General features: G+C 33.7%; 1 pseudogene; it reads right to left on the minus strand.

The window, feature by feature from the left end:
• Window positions 1–9,115: 9,115 nt before the first annotated feature.
• Window positions 9,116–11,366, minus strand: LOC149206134 (zinc-finger homeodomain protein 2 pseudogene; annotated as a pseudogene).
• Window positions 11,367–16,054: the final 4,688 nt, after the last annotated feature.

Consider the following 16,054-nt stretch of genomic DNA (forward strand, 5'->3'; position numbering starts at 1 on the left):
GCCACAGCAAATTTAATTCACTTGATTCATACCCCTCTATTCTTTTGGTTGAACACCAATTGATCCAACATCAACAAAATTTCTTCTTTTGCTTCATTCGGTCCATGATCACCATTCCCAACAACATTTTCATACTTTAATACAAGTTGATGGTTAATAGGTATTGGTTTTTCCTCCCTTGATTGTGTCCTATGTTAGGAACCCAATCCCGTATATTATCTAGCACCCCCAAATCTGAAAAACATTTGCATTCCACCATGACCTCCACTTCAAATTCCCTGAATTCTTCTTGTACCGTACTTGGCACTTGCTCTTTAAATAGATGGGTTAAAGTCTCTACTCGCATTCTCACTCAGGAGCCACAAAACCCTCCTTGACTTCCGCCTCCTCAATGATAGTGATCTCATTGCCTCACCATGGTGGATAGTGGAGGATCCCATCGGATATCCTTGCAATACGAGAGAGTGCAGGCCCTCAGACTTAATAGATGGCTAGACAATGAAATGACTCATCCTCTTTTGGTGTTCTCGATGGGCATGCAATGGTAAAGATGACAACCTACTCAACATGGGAAAAATTAGTTTAGACTACCAACCAATAGAAATATTTAAGGTCATTATTAAACATGTAACTAGGGGAACAAATTCCCCTAGTTACATGAAATTATGGGCATGGATTTAGTGCCATAGCCATCCCTGCATGCGAGCGTTGAACTCACTATATAAACGAGTTCTCGAACATTAATATTACCTTACCCTTACCATGAAACAACATGACTTCCTTGACATTGCAACATTATTGTACGTAGAGGAGCACATATACCGCCCTCATTGAGTGAGGAGAATACTCCCTTAAATCTTGCCTTCTCACCCAATCTAGAAAAAAAATATTTACAAAATCGATAAAGATTTGGTTTCTTTCTAGAAAACCTTAAAAATATTAACATATAAATAATATAGATTTAATTTTTTCACTTTTAAAAAACTAAAAATACCAAAATAAATATTTAAATATAAAACATAGTATTATAATGATATAAATAATTTTTAATATATATTAAAATTTATATATTCAATATAATTTATTATTTTATTATCTTTAATTATAGAATAAAACAATCTAGTAATCAATTATATTCGAAAATTTAAATAAATAAAGTTAACCTTACAATATAAAGATTATTAAATCATATTATGTTTTGTTATATTATTTATCACTTAAAAAATTTTAGTTAACACAAAATAATATTAGAGGATGGAAATACATAGTTACAACCTTTACTAAATCATATTATATTATGAAAATGACTTCTTATTATATTATTATTTACATATTAAAAGTTTTCAAAACCCAATGAGGAAATACATGGTTGTAATCTTATTTGCAAAGTTCAACATACATGGAACACTAAGATTTGTGGAGGGGCTTTAGACGTCGCAACATTATTTTTAAGGTTTTTTTTTTTTAATAAGGAAATCTTAGCCATGCATCTTCGTAGTGGTGAGATTGAAAATATATATATATAGTGTGTAATAAAATCATGATTCCATTTGGTGATACACTGGGTTCTACGTATGAGTCAAAAAACTTCATCAATAGATTAATTCCATAGAGAATTCAAACCATCTTATATATTTGTCTTAAAACTTTCTTGGTTGGTTTTTTCCTTAACATGAAAGCTGGAAATATGGTATTGGAAGAGATTCATAATGGGTTTGGGGTAGAGTTAGTCTTCACACAATTATCATAAATGTGATAATGGCTTTTACACAACCATCACAGATGTGATAATTACTCTTTTGTTCGAGACATTGTTGAATTTTTCTATTCATTAATTATTAAAATTTAATAATTTATGTTGTAATATTTTTATTTATTTTATCGTTGGATAATTTTTTTTATTGAATGAGAAATTTTTTCGAGGAGAACATGATTTTTTGGTTGCAAGAATTGTTTATATATAGGAGAACATGATTTTTTGGTTGCAAGAATTGTTTATATATAGAACATTTACATATTTTTTTAAGAAAAATTTTAACCATTAAATTTAAAGGATGACAAACATTAAAGAAACTTTTAAATTTAATCCAAAACAATAAGTAGCAAGATTGAAACCAATGACATGAGCACAAATACTCAAAGTAATAGTGTTAGCTTAGGTACTCAACTCCCCCTATGGATGGTGATGAAAAATTGCAAATGATAATCATAGTGAGTAACCCTCTTAATTAGATGAAGGGCATTATTAATCAATTTTGATCCAAGAAACGAAACAAAGTCCCTAGTTATCTAAGAAAATATTGAATGGCTATGGTCAATTCTTCCTCAATGGTTATAGACTCATCCATTCAATGTAGAGACATCTTAGAGAAAAAGGGAGAAAGGAAAATCCATCATGTCTTTATGTCTCCACTAAGGAAATGCATTAAAACACACATCTTGGATAAATGTGAAATAGTAATAGGAAAACATTAATTATTGATGTCATATAAACGTGTGAGAGAGAGAGACTCCACTAAGGAAATGCATTAAAACACACATTTTGAATAAATGTGAAATAGTAATAGGAAAACATTGATTATCAATGTTCTTTCATCATATAAATATGTGTGTGTATGTGTCTGTGTTTATTAAATCCTAAATATATGATGGTGGTAGTGGTTGACATCCACTGAGACCAAAATTGGTTTATGAAACTTTTAAAATGGTTAGAAATTAGTTGGTTTACTTTAAAGTTTTATTTCTATGCTAAAAATTCCTATTCATAAATCACCAAAATTTAGGCATGAGTTAAAAGATTAGGAAGGTCGAAATTATAATAAATATTTTTAAAGTGTGATTTAATGTGGGTGTACACATGACATTATAAGAGAGTGTTTTTCATATTAAACCATCTTAATTCCCCCTTCTTAATGTCACAAAGATGGTGAAATTCTTTCAACCCACAATATTTTAGGAATTGTCTAACCTCTTTTCACTATAAAGCATGTGATTTTTTTTATTCTAATAGCATTGTTCATTTTCTTGTGTTGGAATTCGTGTCAACAAGGACTTAGCACTATTTGTGTTATCATTGATGATGATGGTGACCTTCATGATTTTTGGTCAACTAGAAATGAATTATCTTTGATCTGATGCAATTATGTCTTGAAGTTGAGGTGCAAATTTGGAAGCAAGAAGGTTGCAAACTTAGTGAGTTAAAGTATCTTCTCTAGGAAGCAGTTATGCTCCAAGCGAAGATGTTGTTAACATCATAGGGATGCATATGTTATCCTAGCCATGATCGTCTCTCAGAAGCAATTACGATCCCAACAAAGATAGTTTTTCAGGGGAAATTCTTATTTAAGTGCGTATATCAAATAACATAAGTATTTCTCAAGGTATTTGCCCATGGTTTTTAATGCGTTAGAGTTGATTTGAATTAGTATTCATTCTAGAAGGTAATTAAGTCAAGGATAAGTCTCTAATTGAATGAAGAAGATGGAAGATCAAGTCAAGGATCAAAGTACTCGACAACTCAAGAGCATGCGAATATACATGATTAGTTCTCCATTACTCTAATTGCAATTATTATTTTTATCACTCTACAAAATTATTTATAGGAGAATCCTTTGAGGAGTTTTGGTTGGATGTATTGTTGATTGAGCAAGTGGGTAAGAAGAGAACAGTGTGTAAGTTTTGAGGGACATTATGCAGAAAATCTGAAGCCATTTGTAGAAGTTGTAGAAGGTAGCAGAAACATGTTTCATCTAACATTTTATGCAGAGAGTGTGGAGATGAAGTAAGGATCATTGAAGATCAATTGTTGTATATGGTTGTTGCTAGTGCATTCACCATATTATTGTTTTGTATGCAATGTTTGTGTTTGGATAGATTTTCTATTTTGTAGAGGACCCATGTGTTGTTGTTGAGTTGTGAAGTTCTCCTTTGAGTCAAATTTGAGAATGAATGAAAGCGTCGCTCTCTAAGTTTGAAGAGGTGGTGGACTTCATTCAATAGTGGTTGAACAATATAAGAATGGTGGCTCCTTACAAAATAATATATTGGGAGTAAGATCTGAATCCATTGGTGGTTCGATAGTCTAGAGGTGGTTTGGTAAGGCTTATTGGGAATGGTGGCTTCTAACAGGTGGTGGCCTGCAAAGTCATGTAAGTAGAGACTTCCCAGATCATGGTGGCCAACAATATTGTTCATAGGAGTAGTGGCTCCTAGTTGGTGGTGGCGAGATGGAAGAATATGTAAAAGATTTGATTTATAATAGTAAGAGAATGAGGAGCAACACAACAACAACACATGGTTTTTCTCCCCATGAGGGTTTTCATCATAAATCTATGTGCCTCATGTGTTGATTATCTTTTATGGTTTTGTGTTATGTTTTGGTGTTGAGATATCTCTATGTGTTTCAAATTTAAGAAAATTTAAATAGTTTAAATGGTTGTCGAAATTTGTTTAAGTGCTATCACTACTGATTCACCCCCCCCCCCCCCTAGTAGTGATATATATTTCTAACATCTTTACACTAGTAAAAAAAAAGAGATACTTTAATCTTCTATATTAAGGTTGATCACCTCCTTATAATATCTTAATTTCTTATTACTATAACTATTTATGTCACCTTCAAGTCTCCTCAAATTTATATGTAATAATATTTTAACATTATGATTATTTTCTAGAGTGTCCCATTTCTTTACTCCCCAATGAATTAGCCAAGACTTGGCATCTCTATGCCACCCTTGAGTAGCTAGTGGTTTAAAATAGAATTTGAAGCAATCTTAGGATGTCTCTTGTTGTAGATGTTGCTTATCTAGTTCTTGTACATTAAAAAAGCCTTGTCATAGATGTTGTTAATGGGTGAAAGGATTTTTTTTAGGATGATCGAATAATGAGTATTTACTTGAATTTTGAGATTATAAGTTACAAAACACTTTTGGATTTGCTCTTTCTCAACAATTTCATAGAGATGCAATAGCCTCAAATTTCACAACTATATAAAATAATAGTAGTGATGTGTGTCTCAAAGAGAAGTTTCTTCTTATCTCATAGCTAAAGGTTTTTCATGTCTATAATAAGCTTTAAGGTGTCCATTTATCCTTTTTCAATGCTATAATTCTAGTAAAGCTTGTGATGAAGATAAATTTCAAGATATTTATATGAAGTTTCCTCCAAGTTATTATTATTTTAAGATAAATTACCTTAAATGATTTTTCAATATTGACATATTATATTAGAGCATAAATATTATATTAAAGCATAAAACATTGAGAATTTTTAGTTGAGTATAAATAAATTAAAAAGATTTGAAACTTTAATCTCATGGTACATAATACTTCGTTAAAAAGGAAATCACACATTAAACATAAAAAGATAAAACAATTTTACTAAACTTCTATATTACAACTAACCAATACTTTCTTGGTATAAAACATTTTTTATATTAATAATTCTAAGTTTTTTACTATATTACCTTATGTATATATAAATAATCTATATGTGAATAAATAATATTATTTCTTCGATAAGAAGCTTCTAACCAACCATAATAAATACATTACAAAATACAAATATTATAGAGATAGGGATAAAATACATCACTTCGTAAGTACTATTTATAAACCTTTGGATATTGTACACTGGCTCTTTTCAAACTCTGTTTGACTATACTTTTGTAACTTATTACAATACAACCAATATGTTTTTGGCCTTATTAATTAATTTTTAAAACGTTTGGTAATGCTCAATATTTAGGTATCATGTCAAGGCGAAAATGGCAAACATAAACGTACGACAAAATAAGATGGCGTGAAAAATTACAGTAGCGTCTTTCGTTTGGCATTACGGCGAAGGGATCCAAGGCGAAATCAACGTTTAAATGAAATGAACTTCAAAGCTTTGACTTATGAAGTACGCACGCAGTACACATCTGCTTCGACACATGGTTAACTTGTCCCGGCTATGTTGAGCAGGATGGCAGATGGCAACGGCAAGTGCTTTACCTCCAAGAAACTGTTGTAGTGTGGGGATTTAATTTTCGGTACAAACATTTACTGACCAACAAACGGGCAGAACCGTACCATAAAGAGAGTAAACTCAGATTGAATATTGAATGTATGGCATGCATCATGCTCTGAACTCAAACATCTCAACTGCTACCAAAAATACAGCTGACTCAAACATCTCAACTGCCAAAAATTAGCACTACCAAAAATTCAGCTGCTTCACTGTAAAACAAAGCTAACGCTCTCCTACACAGAGACGAACTACCAAAAAAAGAATTGCTTCTGCCATTTGTTTACAGAAACCGTAATATAACAGATCGATCGTAATTACAAAACCTGAAAAACATCTGTCGCAATGTTACATGGTATGCGACGTTTCTTATACTGGATTGAATTGGAACATAAGTGTTTAATATTTTGTTATAGAGGTAAGTAGTGCAATCACATTTATAATCGCTTATTTAATCATTTCCATAAACTGAAGGTGAAAAATGTAGGGATCTGATATATCAACTATTTTAGTAAATGTGATTGTGCTACATAGATGTTTTTTTTGGCCCATTTTCTCCGATATTTGTTATCCATATAATAACCATAATGATAATGAATTAGCAAGCAAGCGCCCTACGGGTACTTTTTTCCAATACCTAGTTCTGAAAATATTTCTGCACTAGTGACATACTGTTCCCATACAACGAAAAAAAATGCAAAAAATGTTTAATTAGGACGACGGCGATCAGATGGATAGTGTAATTCGCAACAAAAACGAATTTGCGTTACAAAAATGAATTTTCTTCCCTAGCACTGGTTCAAGAAATTTATACTTGAAATAGACTTGATACTGATCTAAGCAAAGAAAAAAATAGAGCTGACATGTAATAAATAACCGTCGCTGATGTAGCGAGCTGTTTGATGGCTTAGAGAACATTCAGATCATAAATCTGAAAGTTATTGTTTACTAGATAATAAACAATGGCTAGGATTGACATAGAACCTGGCAGAAAAGCAACCTACTGCATAGATATTTTGCAGATTAGGTGCGCAAAATTGGGTTCCTCGAGTTACCGTTCCAAAGTTGGAACAAGAAATGCAAGATCATCTAATTAATAATTTTCCTTGAGTACTGACCTCGAAGGGATATATAGACTATAGCCAGAGAACCATGGAAAATTTAATGTTCTGATATTACCAAACATAAATTCTAACGAAACTATGCGTTTATTCTGGGAACTTGGCATACCTTTTGCGGTACAAGGATTCAAGAATGATTGTGTTCCTAGGTGCATTTTACAGCTCAGTGGGAAGGCTATGTGCAAGGCTATGTGCTATTCAGTCAAAGTAATGACATTTTTTGACATATTACTTTTAAAATTATAAATAAAAATTGATATCAAATTAAGGGAGATAATGAAACATTTTAATTTTCTTTATTATTAAATTTAAATATAATAAAATATTGTAATTTTTTATTACTAAATTTAAACATAATAATATATTATTAATATTGTTATATCTTTTCTAATTAAATTTTAAAACAATTCTTATTGTTTATTTTTTAAAATACACAAATTAAGTATTGCAACATATTTTCTCAAGTCTAAATGGATTAGGAGGAAAAAATCTAATGGGTTAGGAGGAAAAAATATAAAAAAGAAAGAGGCAAACATCTAAGAGAAGGATGAGTGCATGGCTTCAACCCTTGTTTGGATTAATAAGCACTCTACTAGCTATGTGCTGTATATATATATATATATATTTATAATTACTTATTATATTATTATATTAAAATTTAGAGGGTAGAAAATGAGAAGAGGTTTACAACTTTAATGTCTCTCAAGGCATGATAAATTTCAGTTGAATAAATCTATTAGCATTCAATAAAATTCTACTTCAGGAATGTAATTACATTATCAAAGTCTTAAATCCCAAGTTGAATAAATCTAGTCTGATTTTATTAACATTCAAGAAAATTCTACTTCAAGAATGTAATTACATTATCAAAGTCTTCCATTTACTTATTCTATGAATCGCGGAGAAATATTTGAATTAAGTATGTTAACGAATCACTACACTATGTTGCTGCGCCCATCTCAAGATTGTAACTTGGATTGCGTAATCTTGATCTGTCTGGACAATGCAACTAAACCAAAATGACATTTTATTGCATCAAATATTGATCTTTGTAGCTTAATATTAGGTTTTACACGCATGACAGAACCAACCTAGTGTCAAACTGCTCATTGAAAAGAGACCATAGAGAACAATAAAATCTTAAAATGCCACATGAACCTGCCTGCCTTGTATAGCGAGTGAAACCTAAATATGAACCAGTTGAAGTTCAGAAGCCTCCACATACCTGGAATACTGTTCAAATTACTTTCAGCTGCAGTACTGGAGGGGATCCATTGTTTAGAAGACAGATCAAGGCCTGCAGAGGTCAAGTAGGGGGAAGATTCAAGTGGGTTGGGCTAAAGGCACAGTTAAATCACTAGGAAACTAATAAATAAATAAATGAAAATATTTTGACTTTAGGGATTATGCTATTGCATTTTAGCTATTTATTAGTTTTCTAGTTCAGCTATCTATCTATATCCTGTTAATGAACCATGGCAATGAGCCAGGATAAATTTAAATGGTTAGAAAGAGATCGACATGAAAATCTAAATCATCTATATGTGATTTAGTACCGAAAATATTTGTTAGAAATGAAGGTTGTCAATCAGCAGCAGCAGACCAGCCTTTGCTGTTGAGTACTACTGTACTAATATTGCAGCTTACTCTCACGGGAAGTACGTTTCCTTCGAACGTACAGGGACTTCTCACGCCCTACGGCTAGCCCTGCCATTATACAGACATACCATTTTTCATGAAGATCAATAGAAACAATATTGGTGCCCCCATACCTGTAATCTAGAGTCTGGTTATGCATAAAGCTTGCAAATGATTAACCATCTGAAACATGATTAACCCACATAACTTGCAAATGAGTCTGGTGCCCACATCACCTGCGAACGATTAACCAGCTGAAACATGCCATCCAAATACCACAAGGGCTTTCATGGGCAACGACGCATGTCAAAGTTAAAAAAATTAAGAAACAATATTTCAATTCCATATCATGATTTGTGAATGAGAAATGTAAAGCAATTAGGATTCTCAAGTACCATCCTGGAGAAATTCTCAGGAATGTGTAACATAAATCAATTCATACACTAAAGTCCAGACATCAGTAAAATAAGATCTCATGTGTAATGTACTGATCTAGATTTGATATTGTTCTTTGAAAAATACTACTTTGAATGCAGCCCATTGCTAGCTATGAGTCTTACAGTGGCCAGTTCAGTCTGTTCTACTACATAATATGCATACCTAGAAAGGAATTAGAAGAGCAATAAGAGCAAATTGCCTAAGTGTTTGTTATGCTCGAAAATCATAGATAAGTATGCAATTAATCATTCTTTTTTCCCTAACGTGTTCTTATTGTTGTGCATCCAGACCTTGAGCACGCGTCTTTTCACACCAATGTCTTGACAGAACTGCTGTACCGCCTGCTCATCATGCTTTTGGATTCTCCACCCCACTTTCTCTGCAAAGTCCAGCATTCTATCCTTCTGCTCTTGCGTGAACTTGGTTCTGAAACGCTTCTTGAGAATGGCGGGACGTGACAGGAAGGTGCCCTCCAGCTCATCCGATTCAGAGGGCCCGGTGCTGTAGGACATGATCGCCTGAGAAGGCAGCCGCGGGAGCAGATTGTTCGGAGGAAAAGCAAAGGGATCCGGAGGGCCAGCAGCAGCAGCAGTGCCAGGTACTGCACGAGACGAGACTAGAACTCCAGACCTCTTGCGATTGAGCTGATCCCTAATTCGGAAATTGCAATCACAAGAAGGCTCCCCCTCCACTTCTCTGCGGTGGAAATTACGATGGCAATCGCAGGCAGAACACTTGAGGGCTTCCAAGGTGCCTTCTTCGCCACTGGGCATGAATTCTCCACACCCATCTGTTGCGTTCCCTCCCATGGCAGCTGCATGATTTTTCATACATTCTCGATACCTAACAGTCTTCTTGGACTTTATCTGCTGCTCTTCCTCTATATGACCCGCACTAACATTGTTGATCAAGAGACTAGCAGCGGACTCATGTATAAAGCTGCCAGTGGACATGGGCATGGGCATCGGGATCTGGCCTCCTGCTGCTCCATGTTGGCCCCCTAAGTCCATTGCAGTACAGTGTGCCCAATTTCTGCAACCTTCTTCTTGTCTATCTGCACAGCATCAAACTGTATCTGACCCTACAAACATAATCTTCTTCTTCTGCCACTATCCTCATCTCATTCAACCCCTCTAAAAATCTCAAACCCTTCTGTGAAAATCAATCTAAAAAGGCCTTCCAGTTATAATTGTGATTTTATTCTAATAGGTCTCGTGATTAATCTTGGACGCTTCTATGTATGCATGAGAACTGCTTCAACACAATTTCTTCAGTTGAAAAAGAAAATCATACAATTAAGCTCTGCTGCTTCCCTGTGGAATGTTGGAACTACTTCCCTGTGGGTTGGAAATATTGCAAAAGACTATACATCAATCACAGAAAACCTAAGCAAAATACTTGCCTGCCTGCAGATTATAGAAGCACAGTAACCCTCAAACTCAAACTCTACACAGTAGAACTTTGGCACCAACAACACAGCAGAAAAACTTTCCTGAACCGCAACCTCAACCTCAACCTCAACTTCCTTAATGGAAAAGTAGGTGTAGACAAATAGGCAGACAAGCATTTTGCTGATCCATAGTGCTTCTTCACCTTGGCCTTTCTTTGCTTGCACTATCCTCCATCAGCTGACGCGAGCACAGGCAGAGGCAGAGACAGTCTGAGACAACGACAGTAAAGAGTCAGAAGCAGCCGCACCACACCACGAGGACGGGTCCAGCGTTTACACCACCACCATTTCTTACCCTTTGAAAAATGCCTTTCGATCCTTCTCTCTCTACCTTTTCTACCTACCATCTACCTTTAATAATACATGTATGACCGACTGTCACTAACCCTAAGACACACATTCCAACATTTTATCAGTGACCTAACCCTAATTCCTCTCTTACGAACCGAAACCATCCCGTCCCGATCGTATTACGGAACGTATTACGCCCCTCAATTTTAACTGGTTGTTTGCAGTCACTGACCGCACGTAGATTCCAATTGCTAAAGCCACGCTCTGCTCTGTTCCATAGGCTGCCTGTAATGAAATGAAATCCATAAACTCCGTGCACGCATACAGCAGCTCTGCAGAAAAAACTGCGTCTGTCAGTCGTTTTAGAGAAGGCAAACGTATGCAAATATTGGTTTCAGTGATTCAAGATTCTTGTCTGTATAACTACCGCTTTAATAAACTCTTTATTCACCTAAGCAATAAGCAAAATGAGAGCCTCTTATTCATGAGCACATTGTTCTTTTATCCCATATTAAGGTTGGTTTTGATTTAGGTTTATCTTAGTTCTTAAAAAACACTCTTTAAATAACAGTTTTTTACTTACTACTGGATAGATCTTTCTCTTTTTTACTATCAGATCTTCTCTTTTTGACCACTAAACAGATCAGTTTTCCATCTAACATTGAAATCTAAACTCACCTTAATTCTTAAAAAAAAAACCTTTTTTTACCTATGCACAAAATAAACCATCTAAAAAACTCTTTTTCGCTATTCACAAAAAGAAACCATTTAATTTCTACCATTAGCCTGAGAATGATTAGAACTTGTCGTAATATTTTAGTATCTAAATCATTTTAGTAATCTACTACAGTTATTTTAATCCCTTCTCCGTCTCGTGCCCCAAGTCTGTGCTGAAAGCCGCTATCAGTTAATCCAGAAGCCCGCACTTCAATACCCATTCCCACATAAACTTGTCGTTCACCCTTTTCCATACTACCAACACACTCGCACTTTCCAATAATTCCGTTAAACAAATGTTTTTTTAATCCCTCACATTCTGTTCTGGGCACAGTTGATCAGGTAGTATTTAGAGGATGATATAGATGCCCAAGTATATGTCAATTTTAAAATGATTAGTTAGTGATTGAATGAAGCACAGACAACAACATCTATCCCATGGAAGTATACTTTGTAATTTTCCATCGTCAAACATGGAGTTCAACCTTTTTTAAAAGCCATTGAGCAAAACGCTACTAATTACAATATAATCATATTTACACATGCTATAACCATATTTACATTTTTTTAAATATAAGTGAATATTTTGTTTTAAGCAAAGAGGAATAAGTAATTGGTTAAGTTTCTAGTTTAACAATAGGGGATTTTGGGGCTGAAGTATGTCATAAAATTGCTTCTTATTGGCTAAGAGCTCGTTCCTTGGACTTAAGGAAATAGGTTAACCACCCATGACATTAGTGAGAGGGTGTCCCTTAAAGGACCACCAGCTTCCCTGGACCTAAGGAAATAGGTTAAAGGCCCACTACACTAGTGAAAACCTGCCCGCTTAAGGACCACCACCATGTGATTCTAGGTGGTGTGGTTTTCCTTGAATAACTGTACAGCTAAGTTGATAGGTTTTCCCAACTCAGGAAAAACAAAAAGAGGAATTAAGTTGTGTAAATGAAACAAATATAAATAAATAATTTTTTTTTCTTCGTAAAGGCTACTTCTATTAAAAAAGAGAAAAATATATGTACAAAGAGGTCAAGACCTCAGAGGGGGCTGAAGCTATCCGTCAACATACACATAAACCCCTTTGACAACCATCTCGGGATTGAGAAAACTTAAGACATATTTTTCAAATCCCTTACAGAAAAAAGTGTGAACGAGAGCTGTGATTATCACCGCAGTACTATCGACGACTATGGCTTTACTGATAAACATTATGCCTTGATGGCCATATACAAAATTTGACAAAAACAATAGCTTTCTGAGCCATGACCTGATACAATTCATAGGACTATAATGGCGAGTATCATTACCAAACCAGGAGCTAAAACAAAACAGAATTACCATTATCGAGAGAAGCATAACAGAAAGATGAAAATGACCAGAAAAGAGACTGCCATCAGTGGGCATTGTACCAAATTCATCAAACATGTTTCTGAGCGTCTAGAGCATCCCTTTCCACCTAGCTAGGAGAGCCCATCCACGTGACGACCGCGTTGTCTTCATCTCCCATGTCGCCGCCACCTGGAGGAGTTTCCAAATTCAGAATGCCACCGGGAGGATGCTCCGGCTCAACTGCAGGCAAATTGCGCTATGTAGAGTCCACTGGAGGCTGAGGAGCTTCAGGCGCATTCCCCTCTTCCTGCATATTGTCACCATTGAACACGACGCCAGCCACATCTCCCTGAAGAACGCTATCGTCCTGAGACTGAGACATAGTGGTATGGACAGAGCTACTAGGCTTATCCTCCTCCTCAGCTAAGATCACTGTAATACTGGCTGACAGAACGGGTTTATTGAGCCTACTGTGGAATTTGAAACGGGTGGTTTGGAAGGAATTGTGCGGGAAGGGCCTGCCATGATCAGAAGGCGGAGAGGACGGGGAGGCTGAGGCCAGTGGAACTATATTCTGGGGGGCAGATTGAGAAGCGCGGCCACGATTGCCAGTGGTGCCTCCACGGCGAGAAACTCCACGACGTCGCACCATTTTCGAACTAACAGAGAGACCTGGGAAGGGAATTAAGCAGGACCAGATGGGATAGGGCCGAGAGTAGGCGGACCAGGCCGAAACCATATACCAGATGAGCTCCCAAGCGGCCAGAACGAAGCAGGGGTGCGGGGAAAAAAGAAGACGGACATAGAAGGAGCCGAGGAGGGCGATAGCATAAACCAGAAGCCGAGCCATGGATAAATCAACCTGTGCGGGCTCTCGAGCTGAGCGCGCATTCAATGTTGAATGCCTGACCATTATTCTATACCCATTGACATTCATTTCAATTGCGGTGGGTTTATGGGATCTTCGCGAGAGTGCACAGCTGCCCGTGGGGAGTAACTCCATCTTAAATGGACCTCAATGACACCCGCATCCTAGTAAATATAAATAAATAATTATTATAATTAGATATAAATATTTAAATTAAAATAATTTTTTATAGTTTTTTCTATTATAAATGTAAACAAAGTGAAGTATAAATATATTATGTTGTTTTTTTAATATAATAATACAATTTTAGTCACATTGTTATTTTAAATTATTCAAAAAACATGTATAAATAGATTTAAAATTCAAAGTATTTGATGCCTCACAAAAGTCATTAAAAACCTACTCATACGAAAATTTGGAAAGAAAGTGTTATCTAATCTCAAAAAGAAATGCATAGCCATAAAAGCTATATTAATCATTGTAATATTTTTCCTTTTTTACCATGGTGAATTTGTAATTTGTTAAGGTGACAACTCTCTAGGGCCTACTCCTAAATCCTTATGAGGGGAAACGATGTCCTCCCCTCCACTCCTTGATCCTTATAAAGGGAAAAGATGCTCTCCTCTCGGATTTGAAGCTTGGCAAGGGATAACATCCCATAGTACCAACCACTTTGTCATCACGTTTAGGAAACATAGATCAAGGTATGAAAGGAAACATAGATCAAGGTATTTTCATTCAAATATAGAAATATTTAAATGGATACTTTTAATCCTTTTTGACCGTTATATGTAATTTAAATCATTTTTTGTGTGTTTGTGTGAGATTTAACCTTTGGCTTGAGAAACACGACCCATGGGCATCTAAGTTGTAGCATTCAAAATCATGTGGGGATCCCACATGGCCTCAACTACACCAACCTTTAACATAATGAATTTTTGCTCAAAGGAGTGCTAGTGGGCATAATTTAAATCAGTTTAATTCATCTTAATTATGGATTTTTTATGTGTTAAAAGAGAGATATTATATTCCAAGGAGTGTATTCTTTTTTTTTTTCCAATATAAAATTTAAGGAATTTGATTCCCTTTCACCTATACTTGACTGGAAATTAACATGATTTTATTTTTATTCTTTTTGTTTTTCTCTCTCCATATGTCACATGTCAATTTTATTTTGAATAAATTATATCCCTTCCTATTCAATGAAAAAACTATTGAATGAAATAAAAAGTTTTAATTATTTTAATTTGAATTACTTTATATATATTTATAAATATATAAAGTTGATAAAAAATATTTTATTTAAAATGGACATTAAGATATTTTATTTATGGTCAACATTGAAATATTTTATATTCTTTTCTAAATACCACATATAAATTTCATGTTAAATTTGAGACAAAGAATAATTTCATATATATATATATATATATAAAGTTTTATGTTTTTTTATGTTGGTGAAAGCTTTGACGTTTAATTGAATTTTAATTAGTTTGGAAAAATATATATATATATATTAAATTGAATATTTTGAAATTATTTTTTTTAATTGTAAATTGTTTTTTTTAATTTGGTGGTGGCTAATTTTATGTGGTTTTAAATTAAATTGTAAGATATAAAAATTATATTAAGAGAATAAAAATAGATAAAAATTAGCTTATAATAATAATAATTTTTATAATAGCACAATATAATGCCATTACATAATTGCCACCATAATTTAATTAAGTAGTTAAATAAACAAAAATGAATAAATTATTACACTTATTTAAAATTTGTATGAACAACTTTATAATTGTAATATGTTGCATTTGGAAGTGGTACAAATTACTTTAATATAATGCAAAAGAATTAGAAAATAAAAATAGAATATTTAAAATATTTAAAATATTTATTTTTAAATAAAAAAGGAAGAAATATATATATATATATATATATATATATATATATATATATATATATATAATTTAATAAAAAATATATAATATAATATAATATTTCATAAAAGATAATGATAATTTTTTAAATAATTCTAATAGGATAAAAAAATTAAATTTTGAAAAAGTATTTAATTATAACCATATTTTTGTAATTAAATTACAAATATAAATAATTATATATCGATTAATTAAACATAAATATTCAAAGATAATTTTGAAACATAATATATAAAATAAGAAACATTACATAACTTGTAAT

The sequence above is a fragment of the Pinus tabuliformis genome, chromosome 1_2 (genome assembly GCF_031772625.1).
Source record: "Pinus tabuliformis cultivar Carrire ecotype Pingquan chromosome 1_2, CPIR1, whole genome shotgun sequence".
Taxonomy (NCBI): Eukaryota; Viridiplantae; Streptophyta; class Pinopsida; order Pinales; family Pinaceae; genus Pinus; species Pinus tabuliformis.